General features: G+C 34.8%; 1 long non-coding RNA gene across 1 annotated transcript in view; it reads left to right on the forward strand.

Annotated features, from left to right (window-relative positions):
• LOC129532408 (uncharacterized) overlaps nt 1–15,040 on the forward strand; it is a 260,609-nt gene extending 245,569 nt beyond the window's left edge. Inside the window, exon 10 of the long non-coding RNA XR_010132672.1 lies at nt 14,291–15,040. This is a non-coding gene — a long non-coding RNA (uncharacterized lncRNA). The remainder of the gene's footprint in view (nt 1–14,290) is intronic.
• Nucleotides 15,041–15,690: the final 650 nt, after the last annotated feature.

Genomic DNA, 15,690 nt, shown 5'->3' on the forward strand with positions numbered 1-15,690 from the left:
CCTGTCCTGGCAGAGAACAAGCCCAGTTTTTCTGCCATAGGATTCACAGTTGCTGCTCCTTCTGCCAAGATGACTCTAGTTCTAGGTCTTTCCATGGCTGGCTTCTTCTAGGCTTTACAGTCTCAGTTTAAATGCCATATCAACAGAACCTTTCTTAATATATTAGAAAATGCATTTCCTATTCCACCCCTTTATTTCTTTACCCAACTTTATGTATTTCATAGCAATAATCACTTTCCAAAATTATCTTGCTCACGTATTTCTTTTCTCCAACTCCTCTCCCCACTAAAATATAGGTTTGGCCAGGGATAGGCCTGGGGCAATGCCAGGCATATAGTAGGTGCTTAATAATATTGATTGAAAGCATGGATCATGGATAATCCTGAACGCTAAAAAGCTGGCCCACTGTTCAAGTTTAGATCTCTGTATGAGATGTATCTGAGTAATATTTTGTCTCCTGTACTCATCATTTTAAAGTATTTAGAGGATGTGAATACTTTGTGACATGCTTAATTATGTTTGTAAGCCTATCTTCAAAGAGCAGTGTTGGAATATAATTTATGTTTAATCAATCAGATACTAAATCATGTGTGCCTGCAATGACCACATTCCCAGAAATCTGTGAAGGTATCTTGTGGGAGAGTGAATAGAAATCACTTAAATTTAACTTTACACGTATTGAATATGGTTTATTGCTTAAAAGTCTGATATTGCTTTAACATGTTTGTTCATCCCTGACAGTTGAAGGAAATAAAAAATTAATTTATCTAACACTACTATGTTCTAGGCACTACAATAGGTAGTAGTACTTGGTATACAGAGAACAAACAGCTACCAAGTTTTACCATCTAAAATATCAGAGTCTCTGCCTGATAATCTAGGGAATACTCCTGGATCTTACCCAAGCCCACCAAGGTGATAACTCTACAGGTCTGCAAGACTTGCAGTGTTACTGGGCCTGCAGTGCCCACTAGTGAAAGATTGCTGCAGTGAACAAAGAATTAGATAACACCTGATTCCTTTCGAATATCCAATAAGCCTTCTCAAGAAGGATGGGTACAAACAAGCCCAGACTGTGAAGATTAAAGTAACTATCTATCTCATCAATGCCAAGACATTGAAAAACATCCACAAGCACCAAGATCATCCAGGAAAACATGACCTCACCAAACAAACTAAATAAGGCCCAAGGGACCAATCACAGATTGACAGAGATATGTGGCCTTTCAGACACAAAATTCAAAGGAGCTGTTTTGAGATAGCTCAATTGAATTCAAGATAACAAAGAGAGGAAATTCAGAGTCCTATCAGATAAACTTAATAAATAAATTGAAATAATCTTTTTTAATTAAGCAGAAATTCTGGAGCTGAAAATTCAATGGAAAAACTGAAAAATACATCAGAGTCTATCAAAAGCAGAATTCATCAAACAGAAGAAAGACTTAGTGAGAGTGAAGACAGGCCATATGAAAATACACAGTCAGAGGGGACAAAAGGAAAAAAAGAATAAAGCATGCCTAAAAGATCAAGAAAATAGCCTCAAAAAAGCAAATCTAAGAATTATTTAGCCTGAAAAAGAAGGGAGAGGGAAATATTGTGGTAGAAATTTTATTCAAAAGTATAATAACAGAGAACTTTTTAAACCTAGAGAAAGGTATAAATATTCAAGTACAAAAAAGTCATAGAACACCAAGCCAATTTAGCCTAAATAAGACTATCTTGATACATGTAATAGTCAAACTCCAAAAGGTCAAGGATAAAACAAAAATCCTAAAAGCAGCAAGAGAAAATACATAAATAACATTTAAAGCAACTCCACTACGTCTGGCAGCAGACTTCTCAGTGAAAAACGTATAAGCCAGGAGAAAGAGGAATGGCATAATTAAAGTGCTGAAAGAAATAAACTTTTATCCTAGAATAGTACATCCAGAGAAAATATCTTTGAAATGTAAAGGAAAAATAAAGACTTTCCCAGACAAACAAAAGCTGGGGCATTTAATCACCACCAGATCTGTCCTATAAGAAATGCTAAAAACAATTCTTCCATCTGAAAGAAGAGGATGTTAATAAGCAATAAGAAATTATCTGAAGGTACACACTCACTAGTAACAGTAAGTATAAAGACAAATACACAATCACACTGTAATTTGGGTGTGTAAACCACTCGTATCTTGAGTAGAAAGACTAAAAGACAAGCCAATCAAAAATAATAGCTACAAAACCTTTTTAAGAAATAGTCTAAAAAGATATAAATAGAAACAACAAAAAGTTAAAAAATGAGAGAGATGCAGTTAGATTGTAGTGTTTTTATTACTTTTCTCTTTGCTTATTTTTTGGTAGTTTTTTTTTCAATCAGACTTAATTTAGCAAAAGCTTAAAATAATTGATTATAAGATGTTATTTACAAGTCTCATGGTAACTTCAAATCCAAATATCTACAAGAGATCCGCGTAAAATAAAAAGCAAGAAATCAAAACGTACCACCAGAGAACACCCCTTCTACACAAAGAAAAACCAAGCAGGAAGGCAAGAGGCAGGAAGGAAGAAAGGAAAGAAGAAGGGAAGGGAGACAAGAAGAAAGAAAGGAAGGAAGACAAGAAAGAAGAATGAAAAGAAAAAAAGAAAAACCACAAAATAATTTTAAAAGGCAAGGAATAGGATGGCATAGTAAGTCCTTACTTTTCAATAATAACATGGAATGTAAATAGACTTAACTTATCAATCAAAAGGCATACAGTGGCTGAGTGAATTAAAAAAATAAGACCCACCTATATACTGTTTACAGTAAACTTATGTCATATATAAAGACACACAACGGCGGAAAATAGACGGAAAAATATATTTCATGCAAAAAAAAACAAAAAGGAGCAGAAGTAGCTGTACTTAGATAAAATAGATTTCAAAACAAAAGCTATAAAAAAGAACAAAGAAGGTTACTATACAATAATAAAAGGGTCAGTTGAGCAAGAGGTTATAACAAATGTAAATTCATGTGAACCCAACACTGGAGATCCCAAATACTTACATCAAATATTACTAGAGCAAAATAAAAATATAGACCCCAATATAATAAAAGCTGGAGACTTCTACACTCACTTTCAGCTTTGGACAGGTCATCCAGACAAAAAAATCAACTGATAAACATCACACTTAATCTGCACTATAGGAACAATGGACCTAATACATTGTTACAGAACATTTTCTCCAGTGGCTGCAGAATACACACTTTTCTTCTCAGCACATACATTATTCTCAGTGATACAGCACATGTTAGGACTCAAAATAATTTTTAAAAAAATTCAAAAAGTTGAAGTAATATCAAGTATCTTTTCTGACCAAAACGGAATAAAACTAGAAAACAATAACAAGAGGAACTTTGAAAACTATACAAATGCATGCAAATTAAACAATATCTTCCTGAATGACCAGTGGGCAAATAAAGAAATTAAGAAGTAAACTGAAAAGTTTCTTGAAACAAATGAAAATGCAACATACCAAAATCTATGGAATATAGCAAAAGCAGTACTAAGAGGAAAATTTAGAGCAATAAGCTACCCCAAAAAAATTTAGAAAAACTTTAAATAAGCAACCTGATTATGTGTCCTAAAGAACCCCAAAGCAAGAGCAAACCACAAAATTAGTAGAAGAAAAGAAATAATAAAGATAGCAACAGAAATAAACTTAAGACAAAAATACAAAAGATCCATGAATCAGAGTTTATATTTTGAAAAAAGTAAACAAAATTGACAAAGTTCTACCCAGACTAATTAGAACAAAAAAGAGAAGACCCAAATAAATAAAATTAGATGAAAGGAGGCATTACAAGTGATAACACAGAAATACAAAGGATCATTAGCGACTACTATGCTCAACTATGTGCCAATAAATTAGAAAATCTAGAAAGAAATTGATAAATTCCTAGACACAACCCTTCAAGATTAAAACATAAAGAAATCCAAAACCTGAATAGACCAATAACAACCAACAATATTAAATCCATAATAATAAGTCTTCCATCAAGAAAACCCTGGGACCTGATTGTTTCACTGTTGAGTTCTACCAAACATTTAAAGAAACAATATGAATCTTAGTCAAGCTATTCCAAAAAGTAGAGGGGGGCAGAATACTTCCAAACTCATTCTATAAGGCCAGTGTTACCCTAACACCAAAACCAGGCAGACACAAGAAAAAAAGAAAACTATAGGTCAATATCCTTGATGAAAATTGATGCAAAAGTCTTCAACAAAATATTAGCAAACTGAATTCAACAGCACATTAAAAAGATCATTAATCATGGTCACATGTGATTTATCCAAGGAATGCAAGCATGATTCAACATATGCAAATCAAAGAGACACATAATATCAACAGAATGAAGGACAAAAATCATGTAATCATTTCAATTGATTCTGAAACAGCATTTGGTAAAATTCAAAATCCCTTCATGGTAAAAAACACTCAAGAAACTGGGTAGAGAAGAAACATACTTCAACACAATAAAAGTTACATATGGCAGACCCACAGATAATTTGTTCTGAATGGGGAAAAACAGAAAGCCATTCCTCTAAGATCTGGAACAGGAAAGAAATGCTCAGCACACTACTGGATGTCCTAGCTATAGCAATCAGACCAGAGAAAGACATAAAGACCATCTAAATTGAAATAGAAGTCAAACTATCTTTGTTTGCAGACAAGTTAATCTTATACATAGCAAAACCTAAAGACTCCATGAAAAAAATATTAGAACTGATACATTTGATAAAGTTGCAGGATGGAAAATCAACTTACAAAATTCAGTAGCATTTCTGTATACTAAAAACAATCTGAAAAAGAAATCAAGAAAGTAAATGTATTTACAATAGCTACAAATAAAATACCTAGGAATAAACTTAACCAAAGTAGTGAAAGATCTATACAATGAAAAGTATAACACATTAATGAAAGTAATTAAAGAGGGCACAAAAACCTGGAAAGATATTCCATGTTCATGGATTGGAAAATATATTGTTAAAGTGTCCATATTGCCTAAAGCAATCCGCAGATTCAGTGCATCCCTATCAAAATACCAATGATTTTCTTCACAAAATAATAGAAAAAATTTCTAAAATGTGTATGGAACCACGAAAATTTCAGAAAAGCCAAATCCATCCTGAGCAAAACAAAACTGGAGGAATCACATTACCTTAATTCAAATTATATTACAGAGCTGTAGTAGCCCAAACAACGTGGTAGTGGCATAAAAACAGACACATAGACCAATGAAACAGAATAGAAAATCCAGAAGTAAGTCCATACTTCTACAATGAATTCATTTTTGAAAAGGTGTCAAGAACATACATTGGAGAAAGGACATAAATCATTTTGGGAAAACTGGATATCCAGAAGAATAAAACTAGACCCCTATCTCCCACCATGTACAAAAGTCAAATCAAAATGGATTAAAGACTTAAATCTAAGACCTCAAACTATAAAACTGCTAAATAAAACTTTGGGGGAACTCTCCAGGACATTGGTCTGGGCAACAGTTTCTTGAGTAATACCCTGAAAACACAGGCAACCAAAGCAAAAATGAACACCTCAGATCACATCAAGTTAAATAGCTCCTGCACAGCAAAGGAAGCAACCAACAAAGTGAAGAGACAACTCACAGAATGGGAGAAAATATTTGCGAACTACTCATCTTTCAAGGGATTAATAACCAGAATACATAAGGAGCTCAAAGAACTCCACAGGAAAATTAGATCAATCTAATTTAAAAATGGGCAAAAGATCTGAATAGACATTTCTTAAAAGAAGACATATAAATGATCAAGAGGTATATAAAAAAAGTTCAACATCATTAATTATCAGAGAAATGCAAAGTGAAACTTCAATGAGCTATCATGTCACCCCAGTTAAAATGGCTTATGTCCAAAAGACAGGCAATAATGTATGGTGGCAAAGATATGGAGAAAGAGGAAACCCCATACACTGTAGGTGGGAATGTAAATTAGTACAACCACTATGGAGAACAGTATGTAAGTTCCTCAACAAACTAAAAATATAACTACCATATGATACAGCAATCCAATTGCTAGTTATATACCCCAAAGAAAGAAACTCATTAAATTGATGAGACGTCTGAATGCCCATGTTTATCACAGCACTATTTACAGTAGCCAAGATTTGGAAACAACCTAAACAGGGTCCATCTACAGATGAATGGATAAAGAAAATGTTGCACATATACATAGAAGAATACAATTCAGCCACAGCAAGAATTAAATCCTGTTATTTACAACAACATAAATGGAGCTGGAGGTCATTATGTTAAGTGAAACAAGCGAGTCACAGGAAGACAAATTTTGCACATTCTCACTCATTTGTGAGAGCTAAAAATTAAAAACAATTGAACTTATCACAATAAAGAGTAGAATAATGCTTATCAGAGTCTGGTAAGGGTAGCTGGGGCCAGTGGGTTGGGCGGGAGGACAAGGTAGGGAAGTGGGGATTTTTAATAGGTGCAAAAATATAGTTAGAAAGAGTGAATAAGATATGGTGTTTAATAACACAATGGGGTGATTACAGTCAACAATAATGTATTGTTTATTTCAAAATAACCAAAAGAGTAAAATTAAAATATTCCTAAGACAAAGAACAAATACTTGAATTGATACCCCAATTACTCTGATGTGATTATTACACATTGTACGCCTATAATAAACCATCACAGGTACCCCATAAATATATATACCTACTATGTACCCATAAACATTAAAAATTTAAAAATAAAATTTCAGAGTCTACTGGGGTCTATTACATCTATAAAAATGATCATAGTGCAAGACATGTCATGAAAAGTACTATGTAAAAGTGCAAAATTTATTAATTCTAATTTAGGAGATTTGGAAAGACCACATTGAGAAGGTAAATTTTGATGAAATCCTTGAAGAATGTTATGACCTTGACACAGGGAGTTGGGGACCATGAGCCTGGCTGAGGCCAGAAGCTGGCTGAATGTTTCATTTAAAAGAACGTTAGGTAGAAGTGGGGTGGGGGATAAAATAATAATATTGGGTATAGTGTACACTGCTTGGGTGACAGGTGCACCAAAATCTCAGAAATCACCACTAAAGAACTTATCCATGTAACTAAAAACCACCTGTACCCCCCAAAAGCCATTGGAATAAAAATAAAAAAGAAGGTTGAGTAACAGAAATCAGCAAGGGAGATTGAGAATAGTTAAGAGAGACAAGACAAATAAGTACAGTGTAACAAAGGCTAAGAAAAGAAAATATAGAAAAGGAGAGGATGTAGAGTCCAACATTGCAGTTATATCAACAGAGAATGCAAAGTAAGAAGGATGCTTCTGCCAACGTATTAGAAATATTTTATTAAATTAATGAAAGGATCAGGGCCTAAGTAAGTGTTTAGGACTAATCAAAAGGCAACAAAGTAGAGAGAAAATGTAGCCTTAAACTTTAAATTTTTGGTAGTACAGGGAAGAAAGAAAATGGAAGAATAGCATGACAGAAAAGTAAAGTAGAGGGATTGTTTTGATTTGTATTATTTTTAGATTAAAGGAGATTTGGATATGCTTATAGGTCTAGGGGAAATAACTGAAAAAAGAATTTGGAAATAAGGGATAAGTGATAGCACAAGAGCAGAGGAGAGACAGCTAGGAATGATACAAAGGCACTGGCACAGAGAGTAGCCTTGCAAAGAAAGAAATATAATTTTTTTTTCTGACACAGGAGTTTAAGAATAATAGAGGGGCACGGTATACATCAGAATAGACTAGTATTCTTTGTAACATTTTTTATTGAGGAAAATTTATATAGCTTAAAATTCATTTTTACCTGTTTTAAAGTGTACAACCCAGTGGTTTTTAGAGCATCCACATGTTGTAAAAGCACCATCATTGTCTAATTCTGGTACATTTTCATCACCCTATGAAGAAACCCTATGCCCATTATTCAGTCACTCCTCAAACCTCTTCTTTAGCTCCTGGAAACTATTAATCTGCTTTCTGTCTTTATGGGTTTGTCTATTCTGGACATTTCATACAAATAAGGTCATAATATGTGGCCTTTGCATATGGCTTCTTTCACTTAACATAGTGTTTTCTAGTTTCATCCATGAAGCATGTATCAGTACTTCATTTCTTTTTATGGTTGAATAATATTCCATCTATCAATATACCATTTGTCAATTGATGGCCATTTAGAATGTTTCCACTTTGAAGCTATTATGAATAATTCTGCTATGAAATTTCATGTTTTTGTTTGAACACCTGTTTTCAGTTCTCTCAGATTCCACCCAACTGGGTCATATGGAAATTCTGTGTTTAGCTTGTTGAAGAACTGCTAAACTGTTTTCCACAGTGGCTGCATCATTTTACATTCCCTCAGAAATGCACAAGGGTTCCTATTTCTTGACATTCTCACCAACACTTGTCATTTTTCATTTTATTATTATTACTACTACCTTCCTAGTCAGTGCAAAGTTATGGTTTTGATTTATGTTTTCTTGATGATCAAAAATGTTGAACATCTTTTCATGTGCACTTCTAGCCATTTATGCATGTCTTTGGAGAAATATTTATTTAAGTCCTTTACCCACTTTTAATTGGACTGTTTGTTTTTTGTTGTTGAGTTGTAGGAGTGCTTTATAAATACTGGATACTAGACCCTTATCAGATATATGATTTGCAAATATTTTCCTTCTGTGGGTTGTCTTTTCACTCACTGATCGTGTCCTTTGATGCACAAACTTTTAATTTTGATGAGATATCATTTATTTATTTTTTATTTTGTGATTTGTACTTTTGGTGTCATATCTAAGAATCCATTGTCAAATCTAATGCCATCGTCCAAGATTATTGTTTTGTGTGTGCTTACTCATTTTTCTAGCACTATTTATCAAAAAGATTATTCTTTTTCCCGTTTAATGGTCTTGGCACTCTCGTCAAATATTAATTGACCAGAGATGTATGAGGATTTTTATGGACTCTCAACTTTATTCCATTGGTCTATTTGCCTGTTGTTGTACCCATACCCCACTTTTGATTACTGAATTCTGTAATACATTTTAAAATCAGAAAGCATGAGTCCTCCAAAGTTTGTTCTTATTCAAGATAGTTTCAGCTACTTGAGATTTCTTGCAATGTCATGTGAATTACAAAATATGAATTTCACAATCAGCTTGTCCATTTCAGCAAAATTTTAAAAATCAGAATTTTGATAGAGATTGCATGAAATCTGTAGATCAATTTGAGATTATTGCTGTCTTAACAGTATTATGTTTCCATTCATGAACACGAATGTCTTTCCATTTATTTAGAATGTATTTATTTATTCCATATGTTTTCTCATTCCCTACACTTTTCCATCAAGCTTTTCAGTTTGCTTATTATTTGCCCTGTTACCCCTTCTCCTGAGCAGGAGCTGCTAGTGCATTTGCCTTTAAATGGCTTTGACAAATGCCTTCTGCGTGGCCACCTCAGCCATGAAATTTTCTGAATAAGGAAAAGTGAAGGCAAGCCTTTTGTTCCTCAGTCAACCACCAGACAGGTCAAAACAAACAACCACAATTCTTTGAGAATAAGTTTTCTTCTGCAAACTCTGGTACTAAAAACCTGTACAAGGAATGTAGCCTGTTGTCTTCACTGCTGTCTCTGAGCTGGGGACTGGCAAATGGTATAAGAGTAAGTTAAAATGTCACAAAGTTTTCTTACTGAGACTCATGTTTTTCTCTTGATTTAGCCTGGTTGATTATAGCCTGGTTGCTATACACTTGATTAGTATGCAGAGTTCAGATTAAGTTGATTCTGACCATCCTTACCAGGTTATTCACTACTTTTGTGGAGAGATAAGCTTTTGGAGTTCTCTCCTCCACCATTTTCCCTTGATGCCACTTCTTGATTAATTTTTGTTAAGGTAACAAACAACCCCCACATTTCAGTGGACCAACACTGCAAAGGTTTACTTGCCCATGAGTGATTCATAACCATTGTGGGTAAGCTGGAGGCTCTGCTCCATTTCTACTGCTACTTCAAGACTTAGCTTAACAGAAGAATCTCAACTTGGAACAATGCCGAAAGCTATGGCTGATGGAAAGAGAATGTGGCAGACTATCTACTGACTCTTCAATCTTCCATCTGGAAGTGACACATTCATATTTCGGTGGCCAAAGCAACTCACAGCCATGCCTCACTTCAAAGGGGCAGGAAATTGCACTCCCACTGTGAGTAGGAGAGGGAACTGAATATTTATCAACAGTAATAATTTGCAAAGAAAATTTGAGTATTTTTCCATTAAGGATGTAGTTAGGAATATTTTTCTATTAAGGTTACAGTTAAGAGTATTGATATGAAATATCCTCGAGCCTCACATAAGAATAAATGGTGAGATAATTTGCTGTTAGTATAGGAGGTGAGGACTATGTGGGGCCCATTGTATGAGAGCATATAAAACATTTGGATCAGTTGTTATATGTAGGTATTCAATACAATGGTAACTCAAAAATAAAAGGAGTTGAACACTGTGGAAGGCCCAGCTGAAGTTAGCTATGTATTTACAATGCAACTAATCATTGTAGGATATTCTCCAGCTCATAGCTCAAGACAAACACAATATTTAGCACTGCAGGGTGACCAACAATATAACATACCACCAAAACACAAGTAAAAGGCTAATTGTAGATGCCTTTTCTTTCCTTCTTCCAGGCTCATGTGATATTTTTGGACAGTTTATTTATTTTCATTTATTCTACTTTGAATAAATCCAGATGTAATGAGGTGAAACCTATGGGAGAAGACTTTCCTGTGGCTTGGCTGGATGATCTTCCCATAAAATGCTATTGACAAGATAGAATTCTTGACCTCCAACAAGAATATTTAAAATCTTTTTATCTTAAAAAATACATATGTGACAGCTTCTATTGTTTCACCTTCAGAAGTTTATTAGAGGTTTTGGAAATAAAAATAGTGAAAGAAATGATTCTTTGTGTATTGAAGAGAAAATATAAGAGATTCAAACACTGGTGATTTGTTACTTCCTATTTGTGCTAAGGGTGGGTAAGAAGAGACAATTAGATTATGTGGAACAGACCTAACTACTCCTTTGAAACACTAAATAGGGTGGCAGGGTCAAGGTCAAACCTGGACACAGGAAGAGTTGCCCTGTTGGTTGACAGCTCTGAGAAAATTCTTAGAAATTAATTGTTAAATATAGGAGGATCATATTGGCCAGTTGATGGTAAAATCAAAACCAAGAAAACATAAACAGCTGCTTAAGACCTCATCTTCAGTGAGTGGGGGCTTTAATAATGCCATTAGTAAAAACAGAGGAATCAAAAGAAGGAAGGACCAGGAGAAAGGAAATACTGGTCTCTAACTCTAGATACATTGGATAAGTCATCTAAGTCCTCTAGGTCTCCTTAAACTTCTGCAAATTAATAGAGTTGAAATTATTAAATAATTGCTAGTGATCCATACAGCTCTATGAGTTGATTTTTTTTGGGAAATAAAGATGAGTTCAATTCTGAATATCTTGAATTTGAGAAAACTGTGGAATATCCACTGACTATGTCCAGCATGCAAGCAAAACTTAAGAGTTCGGAATTTAAATAAATGGAAATGCAGACTACTTAAAATTTATTCAAGATCATTCAGACCCCATTTTAATTTGTAAGAAATATTTTAGAAAGCTATCCTTTTGGCAGAAATTGTGTATATCTGGGTTGTATCCAAAAGTGTATTTCTTTTGGAAAAAAATGATGCACATGTGTTAAACTATGTTGGAGTTAAAAGCAGGTGAGAAAGTATCTTTTACTATTGTTGAAGGATCACTTTCAGTGCAATGCTTATGGTGAGAGTTTAAAAGTTGAAACTTCACAGGTATCAAGTTATCACTGAGGAATTTATTACTTATTAATAAAATCATTGTTACCATGGAAAGCAATCTTATTCGGAAAGCAAGGTCATTTTCATAAAACTGCCTCAAATGGAACAATAGAATCTCAATTTCTTTGAACTCTATTGAGGTGAATGGACCAGCAGACAGGGAGGAGTAATGGAAAGGACATGAAGAAGGAAATGTAATAAAACTAAGAAAATAGATTCTTCCTTCTCGTTTCTGTCTATGTTTATTAAAGATGAAATTAGAGGTAACAACTTGAAATTGCTTAGCGTTTAGGTTCCAGACATAAATACAGAGAGGCAAAGAACTGTGAAAAATGAACTTTCTTTTTCATTATGAAGCAAATCCTTCAGATGTTCATTTAATAGTCTAATCAGGCATTTTAGGAAATGGTATGGGAAATATCTGGAACTTTTTTACTTCTTTGTATTCACATTTAGAAGTGAAACTTATTTGTGTCTGTAGGTGAGTGTGTGAATACATGAATTTAACTTGAAAAGTTCAATTTTTTAACTGTTATTTTAGATTCAGGAGTACATGTGCAGGTTTGTTATATAGGTAAACTTTGTGTCATGGAAGTTAAATGTACAGATTATTTTATTGCCACCCAGGCAATAAACATAGTACCCAATAGGTATATTTTTCTTATGTCCTCTCTCCTACCACCCTCTGTCCTCAAATACACCCCTGTGTCTGCTGTTACCTTCTTTGTGTCCATATGTTCTTGTTGTTTAGCTCCCACTTATAAGTGAGAACATGTGGTGTTTGGTTTTCTGTTCCTGTGTTAGTTTGCTTAGGATAATGGCCTCCAGCTCCATCTGCATTGCTGCAAAGAACCTAGTCTTGCTCTTTTTATGGTGGTGTAGTATTCCATGGTGTATGTGTACCACATTTTCTTTATCCAGTCTACCACTGATGGACATTTAAGTTGATTCCATGTCTTTGCTATTGTGAATGGTGCTGGAATGAACATACATGTCCATGTGTTTTTATGATAGTATGATTTATGTTCCTCTGGGTATATACCCAATACTGTGATTGCTGGATCTCATGGTAATTCTGTTTTAAGTTCTTTGAAGAATCCCCACACTGTTTTTCACAATAGCTGAGCTAATTTACACTCCTACCAGCAGTGTATAAGCATTCTCTTTTCTCTGTAACCTTGCCAGCATCTGTTATTTTTTGACTTTTTCATGATAGCCATTCTCACTGTGTGAGACAGTATCTTGTTGTGGTTTTGATTTGCATTTTTCTAATGATCACTGATAGGGAGGGTTTTTTCATATGATTATTGGCTGCACGTATGTTTTCTCTTGAGAAGTGTCTGTTCATGTCCTTTGCCCACCTTTTAATGGGGTTGTTTGTTTTTCACTTACAAATTTGTCGAAGTTCTTTATAGATTCTGGATATTAGACCTTTGTTGGATGCATAGTTTGCAAATGTTTTTTTCCCATTCTAAAGGTCATTTGTTTACTGTGTTGATAGTTTCTTTTGCTGTGTAGAGGTTCTTTAGTTTAATTAGGTCTTATTTGTCAATTTTTGATTTTGTTGCAATTGCTTTTGGCATCTCTGTTATGAAATATTTGCCAGGTTCCATGTGTGGGATGATATTACCTGGGTTACCTTCCAGGGTTTTTATAGTTTTAATTTACATTTAAGTTTTTAATCCATCTTGAGTTGATTTTTGTATGTGGTGTAAAAAGGGGTGAAATTTCAATCTTTTGCATATGGCTAGCCAGTTATCCCAGCACCACGGAAGTCCTGGTGAAAGCAATCAGTCAGGAGAAAGAAATAAAAGGCATACAAATAGGAAGAGAGAAAGTCATACTATCCCTGTTTGCAGACAATGTTATTCTGTATCTAGAAAACGGCATAGTCTTAGCCCAAGAGCTCTTTGATCCGAAATACAACTTCAGCAAAGTTGTGGGATACAAAATCAATATACAAAAGTCACTAGCATTCCTATACAACAAAAACATCCAAGCCAAGAGCCAAATCAAGAATGCAATCCTGCTCACAAATGCCACAAAAAGAATAAAATATCTAGGAATACAGCTAACCAGGGACATAAAAGATTCCTACAGGGAGCATTACAAAACACTGCTCAAAGAAATCACGGATGACAGAAACAAATGAAAAAATATTCCATGCTCATGGATAGGAAGAATATTGTTAAAATGGCCATCCTGCCCAAAGGAACTATTCTATGAGACCACAGTAAACAAAATAGCATGGTACTGTTACAAAAACAGACATATAAACCAATGGAACAGAATAGAGATCCCAAAAATAATGATGTACACTTACAATGATCCGTTCTTTGACAAAGCTGACAAAAACAAGCAATGAGGAAATTACTCCCTATTCAAATTCCATTTTATTTTTCACAGATGATGTGATGGTGAGACCAGTCTCCTCTTCAAACTACTACATACATCAACAGTTGACATTACCCTGGGCATGTTGATTTTATATACATTGACTTAACTACCTACCAGGCATTCCATTCCATGGGAGACATACTAAGTGTCTAGTATGTCCCACGTTGTGATAGGCAATGTGAGAGTTACAGACAACCAAACGGTGAGTGCCTTCCCTTCAAAGAGGTTGCCATCTAGTTAGAAGTATTGATATCGTAATTTAAAAATGAGGCTTTCATTTGTCATATATGTACTTAACAGGCCATGGTATGATCAAGCAAACAAACACTTATGTTGCCATTAGCAAAAAAGGCCCCTGTTATCTTTTGTTAACCAAAAAATTGCAGTGAATTTTCCATATGTGCTTCTTCCAATTTCTCTTGGTATGAAGTTCCAGTACACATACAAAACCTCTTTGAAGAAAAAGAAAAGAAATAAAACTTATGTAGAAATTTATTTAATTCTAAGTGATGGGAGACAAAAAACTGTTTCACCTAACTCAAACCACATAAAGGACTTTCAAAAACATTTGAGCATTCCTGGGCTCTGTTCCCTCCATATATCCTACCAGCCAGACAAGGAAGTACCTCTTTCCCTGTGTGAAATCTCTTCTGTTAGACAATTAGTTCCACGTCTTGGGATCTCATTTCCTAAGGTCCTGCCAGTGACCTTCTCTTTAAAACCATTAATTCTGGTGAGATTCTGGCCAGGTGAAGTTTGGACTGGCTCCTGTACAAGGGTGATGCGGGGCAGTCCTGTGAAGCCTAAAGCAGTATTACACATCACCTTGGAGTTGGAACATTTTTGGCTCAGGAAAGTAAAATGACTGGATGAAGTCTTGCTGTGTAAGTCATAACTCTATAATCAGAGTTGTGTATTTTTTTTAATTTATAAAAAGGATTTGGCTTTGGAGTGGCAAGCAGCAGTGGTAAGCCCTTCCAGGGAGCTCTCGTGACCCTCACCAGAGTTATTTATGTTAGATGAAATGGTACTTTGAGCTGTGCCCAATGACTGGTTCCCCACTTATACACCCAAGCCCCACCTAAAATCGAATCAAACCACACACACCTACATCTCTGCCCTCTTTTCCTGAACAGCTGGCGTTTTATAAGGTCACCTTGGAACTCCTCTGCCCTTTCCCTTAGAACAGATCAACACTGCTGACTAAGGCTGGTACTTTCTTCCAGAGAAAAGGTCAAGAAATTGAGGATCATTTTCTTTTTGACTAACGGCTAAGGGTATCTGTCTTTCTTTACTAAAGACATAGTACCTTCCAACATGTCCATCCAGCAGAGGAAGAGCACACATTCTAAAAGATGCACATTGTCCATGCACCAAGCTATAGCCTTCTGCTCTTTGTTGGTGGAATG

The sequence above is a fragment of the Gorilla gorilla genome, chromosome 2 (genome assembly GCF_029281585.2).
Source record: "Gorilla gorilla gorilla isolate KB3781 chromosome 2, NHGRI_mGorGor1-v2.1_pri, whole genome shotgun sequence".
Lineage (NCBI taxonomy): Eukaryota > Metazoa > Chordata > Mammalia > Primates > Hominidae > Gorilla > Gorilla gorilla.